This window comes from Canis lupus, chromosome 1, assembly GCF_048164855.1.
Source record: "Canis lupus baileyi chromosome 1, mCanLup2.hap1, whole genome shotgun sequence".
NCBI classification, from domain to species: domain Eukaryota; kingdom Metazoa; phylum Chordata; class Mammalia; order Carnivora; family Canidae; genus Canis; species Canis lupus.
The window spans coordinates 108,744,045-108,753,506 of record NC_132838.1 but is presented as its reverse complement, the minus strand read 5'-3'; the positions used below and the strand labels follow the sequence as shown (position 1 = coordinate 108,753,506).

General features: G+C 47.1%; 1 non-coding gene across 1 annotated transcript; it reads left to right on the top strand.

Annotated features, from left to right (window-relative positions):
• Window positions 1–9,359: 9,359 nt before the first annotated feature.
• Window positions 9,360–9,462, top strand: LOC140608789 (U6 spliceosomal RNA). The gene has a single exon (XR_012010773.1). It is a non-coding gene; the product is annotated as a U6 spliceosomal RNA (small nuclear RNA).

Genomic DNA, 9,462 nt, shown 5'->3' with positions numbered 1-9,462 from the left:
CGTGTCTATCGGGCGAGGGTCTGTTTTTACCCCTGGAACCTCCTCCTGCAGCCTCACCCTCCCCACCCCCGCCAGCCCCCAGCCCAGGAAATGGGCCACCAGATACTGAGCACCCCTGTGCCGGGCACCTTGCTGACAATGAAGTACTTTATAGCAGCTCCGGGGTCATGCAGATGAGGGATAAGGCGGCGAGCATCAGTGATGATAATTTAAATGAGACCCAGACTCCCTGATTTGTTCTAATACATCTTCCTGGGGCCCCACATTCTTGGGTGCTCGTCAGAGTGGCCATAATAAAATTCCAGCTTGTGGTTCAAACAACAGAAACCGGGAGCCTGAGGCCAAGGTGAGGCAGGTTTGATTTCTTCCGAGGCCTCTGCTTGGCTTGTAGGTGGCAGTCCTTGCTGCGGCCTCCTGTGGTCTCTGCAAGTGGATCCCGGTGGCCTGTGTGTCCAAATTTCATTCTCTTAAAATGACACCAGTCAGACTGGATTAGGGCCCCCCATAATGGCCTTTTTAAAAAAATATTTATTCATAAGAGACAGGCAGAGACACAAGACAGGGAGCCCAATATGGGACTCGATCCTGGGACTCCAGGATCATGCCTTGGGCTGAAGGCAGTGCTAAACCGCTGAGCCACCTGGGCTGCCCTCATTTTTCGTTTTTTTTTTTTTTTTTTTTTTTTTTTTAAGATTTTATTTATTTTGACAGCATGAGCCAGGGGAAGCAGCAAGCAGAAAGAGATGGAGAAGCAGACTCCTCGCTGAGCAGGGAACCTGATGTGGGGCTTGATCCCAGGACCCCGGGTTCAGAACCTGAGCTGAAGGCAGGTGCTTAACCGACTGAGCCACCCAGGCATCCTATGATGCTTTCCTTAGAAATCTTAATAATTCTTTGGTGGTCAAATTCTAAGCCAGGTAGAGACATCATAGAGGACAGTGGGCAATGAAGACTTCTGAGCCTGATCTTAACCCTGCCTTCCTGCTCAGCTCATGTTGGGGTCTGTCAAGTGCCACCACCTGCAGCTCTCAGATCTCCATTTGGCTTCACATTGTGCTGCCAATCGACAATTTAAATGACACAAAATTCTGAAGTCCTTTACGCAAGACATCTGATGGTTCAGGCGAGGCTGGATTATACTTGGGTGGAAACACACACCCAAAACCAAACCCAAATCTTAATGAATGCAACCCATGCAAAGCCCTCTCCAGGGCAGCTGTCCTCTGTGCTTGTGTTCAGTGGTCCAGAGCAGGTCTGTCCAGCAGAATTTTGTGATGATGGACTTTTTTCTGTCCGACACTGGCCACTGGCTGCATGGTGTCATTGAGTACTTGAAGTGTGGTGTCACCCAGGAGCTGAATATTTTATTTTACTTTATTTAAGCTTATACTCAGGGGTGGCTGGGGGGTGCAATCAGTTGAGCATCCCACCCTTGGTTTCGCTTAGGTGGTGGTCTCTGGGTTGTGGGCTGGAGCCCTGTGTCAGGCTCCATGCTGAGCTCGGAGTCTGCCTGGGACTCTCTCCCTCTGTCTCTCCCCCTCTGTGCTCACTCGCTCTCAAATAAATCTTAAAAAATTTTATATTCAAGTACACCTGGCGTGTGCCAGTGGTTCCCTTATTGAGCAGTTGCATATAGACTTTTGGAGACTCCTGCTGCTGTACCTGGACCCAGCATCCTCAGTCCACCTGGCTGGGGCAGAGCAGAGAGCCCCAAGCACTGGCTCTTAAAAAGGAGTCAGCAGGGGATCCCTGGGTGGCGCAGCGGTTTGGCGCCTGCCTTTGGCCCAGGGCGCGATCCTGGAGACCCGGGATCGAATCCCACATCGGGCTCCCGGTGCATGGAGCCTGCTTCTCCCTCTGCCTATGTCTCTGCCCCTCTTTCTCTCTCTGTGACTATCATAAATAAATAAAAATTAAAAAAAAAAAAAAGTCAGCAAGGAAGTGATGCACGTCACCTCTGGCCTGGGCCAGAACAGGTCTTGCCCACCTGCAGAACCAGGCTGGGGGCTGCAGTCTTCCTGTATCCAGGAAGGGCAGGTGAGCCTGAGCAACTGGTGAGCACTAGAAATATCTACCTGGGTCCTTTTTTATTTATTTATTTATTTTTTATTTATTTATATTTTAAAAGATTTTATTTATTATTCATGAGACACACACACACACACACACACACACACAGAGGCAGAGAGACAGGCAGAGGGAGAAGCAGGCTCCCTGCAGGGAGCTGGGACCCTGGGTTCACGCTCTGAGCCAAAGGCAAACACTCATCCGCTGAGCCACCCAGGCGTCCCTCTACCTAGGTCCTTTTATTTTAATTTTACCTTAAACCTGGAAGAAAAAAAAAAAAAAACCTGGAAGAAAAAGGGAAAGCACCATGGCTCTATTTTTGCTTAACTGGGACAATGCACACCTTCAAGGAAATAAAGGAATTCAGCAGAAGACCCCTCACCTGCTGAACCGGGAGACACGGTGAATTCTTGTCCAACAGCGACACCGTGTGGCCCGCTTGAGAGCGACGCCCCCGTCGCCCCAAGTCACCAGAGCTTCCCCACGGAGCCACCTGTGGACGTGGAGTAGTCTAGCCGAGTGAATCACCATTTTTGGCGTGGTGATACGACACTTTCTTTTTTCTTTTTTTTACATTTGTTTTTATTTAAGTTCTATTTGCCAACGTATAGCATAACACCCAGTGCTCGTCACCCAGTCACCCCAACCCCCACCCACCACCCCTCCCACTACTCCTTATTCATTTCCCAGAGTTAGGAGTCTCTCAGGTTTGTTACCCTCTCTAATTTTTCCCACTCATTTTCCCTCCCTTCCCTTATAATCCCTTTCACTATTTCTTATATTTCCCGTATGAGTGAAACCATATGATGATAGTCCTCTGATTGACTTAGTTCACTCAGCATAACACTCTCCAGTTCCACCCACGTTGATGCAAATGGTGGGTATTTGTCCTTTCTGATGGCTGAGGAATACTCCATTGTATACATAGACCACATCTTCTTTATCCATTCATCTGTCGATGGACACGGAGGCTCCTTCCACAGTGTGGCTATTGTGGACATTGCTGCTAGAAACATCGGGGTGCAGGTGTCCTGTCATTTCACTACATCAGTATCTTTGGAGGTAAATCCCCAGCAGTGCAATTGCTGGGCCGTAGGGCAGGTCTATTTTTACCTCTTTGAGGAACCTCCACACAGTTCTCCAGAGTGGCTGCACCAGTTCACATTCCCACCAACGTGCAGGAGGGTTCCCCTTTCTCCACATCCTCTCCAATATTTATAGTTTCCTGCCTTGTTAATTTTCCCCATTCTCACTGGTGTGAGGTGGTATCTCATTGTGGTTTTGATTTTTATTTCCCCGATGGCAAGTGATGTGGAGCATTTTCTCATGCGCTTGTTGTCCACGTGTATGTCTTCTTTGGTGAAATTTCTGTTCATGTCTCCTGCCCATTTCATGATTGGATTTTTTGTTTCTTGGGTGTTGAGTTTGGTAAGTTTTTTATAAATCTTGGATACTAGCCCTTTATCTGACATGTCATTTGCAAATATCTTCTCCCATCCCATCCCATCCCATCCCATCCACCCCATCCCATCCCATCCCATCCCAGCCCACCCCATCCCATCCCATCCCATCCCATCCCATCCCATCCCATCACAGACAAGTAGGCTGTCTTTTAGTTTTGTTGTTTCCTTTGCTGTGCAGAAGCTTTTTATTTTAAGTTCCAACAGTTCATTTTTGCTTTTGTTTCCCTTGCCTTCATGGATGTATCTTGCAAGAAGTTGCTGTGGCCAAGTTCAAAAAGGGTGTTGCCTGTGTTCTCCTCTAGGATTTTGATGGATTCTTGTCTCACATTTAGATTTTTCAACCATGTTGAGTTTATCTTTGTGTCTGGTGTAAGAGAATGGTCCAGTTTCATTCTTGACATGACACTTTTCAAATAAATATGGGAGAGGGGAAAGTATATCTCTTCTCTCTTCAAATTCTTTTTCTGGGCCCCTTCCATTTAGACAATAACCAGTCCTAGCTTCACTGGTTGCTGGTGGTGGGTCCTCAGACAAGTGTCCTCACGTCTCAGGGTGATGATTTCGTGGAGGGAGGAAGCAAGGGAAATGGGGGTGGGGGATCAAAGCAACCCTAGGCAGAGGCTGGGCATCACCAGGGTCAAGTGCAGAATGAGAGATTTTGCCCTCAGTACCTCACGAGGTCTTCCCTCTGATTCAGAGACCTGCTTGCTTTGCCTCCCTACCCTTCCTGGTTTCTCTCCCTCTGGGGGAAAGACTGCACCGTCCTCTCCCCTCAGCCCTACCCCTCAATGGTTCCATTGTTGCAGTGCCTCATGACAGGCAGTTCCTCCCACCTAATTTTTTTTTAACTTCAAGGACATCAATTGGGGTGCTTGCCTGGTTTAGCTAGTAGAGCACACAACTCTTGACCTCAAGGTTGTGAGTTTAAGCCTCATATTGGGGATGGAGCCTACTTAAAAAAAAAAGAAATTCAAGGACATGTATTGTTAAAACGTCTTGAGGCTGGTAGTCAGCTTAACAATGTGATCAACGTTTCAGGATTGTTCTGTCTTTTTATTCTCTTTTCTTTAGCTTGTTGGGTTCTTATCTGCTTGTTTCTCTGCCTCACAGTGGCAAGATGGCCATTAGCAGCTCCAAGCATCACATCTGTATCCAAAACAGGAAGGAAGAGGAAGACACCCCATCAACACACATTCTTTTTTTTTTTTAAGGTTTTATTTATTTATTCATGGGAGAGAGAGAGAGAGAGGTGCAGAGGGAGAAGCAGGCTCCATGCCGGGAGCCCAACGCAGGACTCGATCCCAGGTCTCCAGGATCATGCCCTGGGCCGAAGGCAGGCAGTGAACCGCTGAGCCACCCAGGTATCCCTACACACATTCTTTTTGTACCTGCCCCCTTGCAAGTTTTTGAATCGAGGTAAAATACACATAACCTAAAATTCACCATTTTAATCATCTTAAGGTACATGATTGATTTGGTGACATTTAGTACATTTCCAATCTTTTAAAAGTATTTTTTTTAATTGTTTATTTGTGAGAGACACACAGAGAGAGGCAGAGACACAGACAGAGGGAGAAGCAGGCTCCCTGTAGGGAGCCTGATGCGGGACTCGATCCTAGGACTCCGGAATCACTACCTGAGCCAAAGGCAGATGCTAAACCGCTGAGCCACCCAGGTGCCCCATCTTTTGAGTTAACTTTAATTTAAATTTTTGATGTAGGGATCCCTGGGTGGCGCAGCGGTTTGGCGCCTGCCTTTGGCCCAGGGCGCGATCCTGGAGACCCGGGATCGAATCCCACGTCGGGCTCCCTGTGCATGGAGCCTGCTTCTCCCTCTGCCTCTGTCTCTGCCTCTCTCTCTCTCTCTCTATCTCTATCTCTATGACTATCATAAATAAATAAATAAATAAATAAAAATATTAAAAAAAATAAATTTTTGATGTAATTACAAGGCCATTATCACATCTAACAAAAAATTAGTGGTGATTCCCGAGTATCATGTAATCCCCGGTCCATTTTTTTTTTTTTTTAACTTCCCTACTTATGCCAAATATGTCTTTTTACACTTGGTTTGAGTGTGACAAGGTGGACGGGTTGCATTTGGTCCATATGTTCCTTGAGTGCCTCTGCATTCTATACCTGTCCTCGGTTTCCTTCTTATTTGATTCTGTATATTTAATAATATCTGTCTTAAAAAGTTGTTACCCTTCCCTTGGTTACAAACCTCTCCATCTGGATTTGGTGACTCTTCACCTTGACTGCGCATTGACAGCACCTAGAGAAGATTTAAAGACTCTCAGGGCACCTGGGTGGCTCAGTTGGTTTAGCATCTGCCTTCGGCTCAGGTCATGATCCTGGGGTCCTGGGGTCAAGTCCAGCATGGGGCTCGCTGCTCAGGGGGGAGCTTGCTTCTTCCTCTCTCTCTGCTGTTTCCCCTGCTTGTGCTCACTTTTAAATAAATAAATAAATAAATAAATAAATAAATAAATAAATAAATAAATAAACCAAAACCCAAACAACTCTCAATGCTCAGACAACACCCAGACTAATTAATTTGGACCCATCAGGTAAAGAGTCATCATCTTTATTTAAATAAAGGACCTTATTTTTTCAGAGCAGTTTTAAGTTTACAGCAAAGTTGAAAGAAAGTCCAGAGAGTTCCTATATATCATCTACCCTCACATATGCACAGCCTCCCCCAAATCGACACCCCACCCCAGGGATGACAGTGGTGCTTTTGTTGTGATCAGTAAAGTTCTGTTGAGGGCGCCCAGGTGGCTCAGTCGGTTAGGTGTCCATCTTTGGCTCAGCTCATGATCCCAGGGTCCTGGATCGAGTCCTGCATCGGGCTCCCTGCTCAACGGGGAGTCTGCTTCTCCTCCCACCCCTCCCCCTGCTCGTGATTTCTCTCTCTCTCAAATAAATACATAAAATCTTTAAAAAAATAAAATTCTTTTGACATCTCATTATCTCCCAGAATCCATAATTTACATTGGGTTCATTCTTGGTGTTGTGTACTTTATGGGTTTTGATAAATAGATAGTGACATGTCTCCCCTATCACAGTGCCCTACAATACCCCACAAGTATTCCCTGTTATTGGGGCGCCTGGATGGCTCAGTGGTTGAGCCTCTGCCTTTGGCTCGGGTTGTGATCCTGGGGTCCTGGGATTAAGTCCCACATCGGGCTCTCAGCTCAGTAGGAAGTCTGCTTCTCTTCCTCTTTCCTCTCCCCCTGCTCATGTGTTCTCTCTCTCCCTATCCCTCTGTCTCAAATGAATAAATAAAATCTTTTTTTTTTTTAAGTATTCCCCATTGCAATACCTCACTGCCCTCAAAATCCTGTGAGTTCCACATGTTCATTCCTCTTAAATCCTGGAAACAAAAAACAAACAAACAAAAAATCCTGGAAACAAAAAACAAACAAACAAACAAAAAATCCTGGAAACTTTGGATCACTTTACTACATCCATAGTTTCACCTTTTCCAGAATATTGTGTAATAGGATTCATACGGGATGTAGCCTTTTCAGATTGGCTTGCTTTCTTTTTCTTTCTTTCTTTCTTTCTTTCTTTCTTTCTTTCTTTCTTTCTTTCTTTCTTTCTTTCTTTCTTCCTTCCTTCCTTCCTTCCTTCCTCCCTCCCTCCCTCCCTCCCTCCCTCTTTCTTTCTTTCTTTCTTTCTTTCTTTCAATTTTATTTATTTATGAGAAACAGAGTGAGAGAGAGAGGCAGAGACCCAGGCAGAGGGAGAAGCAGGCTCCATACAGGGAGCCTGATGTGGGGCTCGATCCTGAGGATCACGCCCTGGGCCGAAGGCAGGCACTAAACCGCTGAGCCACCCAGGGATCTTTCTTCCTTCCTTCCTTCCTTCCTTCCTTCCTTCCTTCCTTCCTTCCTTCCTTCCTTCCTTCCTTCCTTCCTTCCTTCCTTCCTTCCTCCCTTTTTATCCATTTGAGAGAGAGAGCATGAACAGAGCACGAGCAGGAGGAGCAGCAGAGGGAGAGGCTCCTCACTGAGCAGGGAGCCCGATGCGGGACTCGACCCCAGGACCCTGGGATCCCGACCTGAGCTGAAGGCAGACACTCAACCCTGAGCTGCCCAGGTGCCCCCACATGATTCTTCCCAACGTAGTAGTGTTTGGAGTATTACATCAGAGCCTCAACCACCTTCTCCAGTTGTTCCCCTCCACTTTTTATGGTGAATAAAAGGATAGAAGTTTTTTTTTTTTTAATTTTTAAAAAGATTTTATTTATTTATTCATGAAAGACACACACAGAGGCAGAGAGAGAAGCAGGCCCTACGCAGGGAGCCCGACACAGGACTTGATCCTGGGTCTCCAGGATCACGCCCTGGGCTGAAGGCAGCGCTTAACCATTGAGCCACCCGGGCTGCCAAAGGATAGAAGTTCATTAAGTAAAGATACAGAGAAGGCTCTCAGAAGTGACAGGGGTCCCAACGGGGTTGCCCTTCCCCTTTCTTTTTAAAGGACCAGTGTGAACCCATCCAGTTTTACATTATACATTCCCAATGATGTATTTCAAGCTGTCGCAGGTGTCCTTTTTTGAGGCTCACATTGAAGCTTCTTGGGGGGTGGCCTCTGTGTCCTTGGGCACAAAACCCAGGTAACCTCTGAGAGCTTCATGTCTCTGGTGTGGCAAGATGTTCCAGGCTTGTTTCTTTCCCTGCCTCAGACCTGGGGTCAGTGTTGTCCCCCCAGAAAACCTCAGGTTACCCTCAGGGAGAAATCTGTTTAGAGGCAATGACCGGTCCCCCTAGAAACCCTCTGAGGTGGCAATGTCTGCAGCAGTCAGGATGCCCGGCACTGCCCACCTGGCATGGCGGGGGCAGAGTCTGTTGGATCAGCAGGAGGAGCTTTTGTTACATCCTGGCAGGCACTCCCGCCCCAGGGACCTGTCCACCATCCCCCCAGAGCCTGTCCCGGGTCCCCCCAGTACCCTTCCCTCAATCTGATCTAATTTTCTCTCTATTCTGCTGAGGCTGGCCTGGCCTGAAAAAATTGGAGCATTTGCTAAATGGGACCAGGGCAGGGTCAGAGAACCCGCTGGTGGGGGTGGGGGCGGTGGTGACAGCCACAGGGGGGCAGCAGAGGAAGGGGAGCTGGGGAGGCAACGCCCAGAAAGAAGGGGTGAGGGGTGCTCCCACCAGAGAGGGGGCATGACAGAGGGAGGGGAAGGTCTGCAAAGGACTTGGAGGGGGTGGATTTCAGATTTACAGAAAAGTCGAGAAGATAACATACCCAGCACTCCATTCACGTCTTACCTTAGCTGGGTCATTAATTACAGTGAATGAACCAATATCTGACACATGGTTGTTAACTAAAGCCCTTGGTTGATTCAGTTTTCGTTGGTTTCTCCCGAAGGTCCTTTTTCTGTTCCAGGATCCCGTCTTGGACACCACATTACACGTCTCCTTAGGCTGCGTTTGGCTGTGGTGGATTCTCAGACTTTCCCTGTTTTGATAACCTGGGTGGTGTTGAGGAATACCAGTCAGATGTATTCTTAAAATTTTTTTAAAAATTATTTTATTTATTCATGAGAGACACACAGAGAGAGGCAGAGACACAGGCAGAGGGAGAAGCAGGCTCCCTGTCTTATGTGACATAAGACACATAAGTCCCGATGCAGGACTCGATCCCAGGACCCCAGGATTATGACCTGAGCCGAAGGCAGAGGCTCAACCACTGAGCAACCCAGGTGCCTTCATTTTAATTTTTATATGCATTTCCCTGATGATCAATGTTACGTGTTTGTTGGACTTTTTTGCATTATCTTCTTTTGTGAGTGCTCTTTTGTCCATTTTGAAGTCAGATTGTGCTTCTGCGGCACGTGTACTAAAATTGGAAGCATACAGAGATGATTAGCATGGCCCCAGTGCAAGGATGGCGTGCAAATTCATAAAGCGTTCCAAATTAAA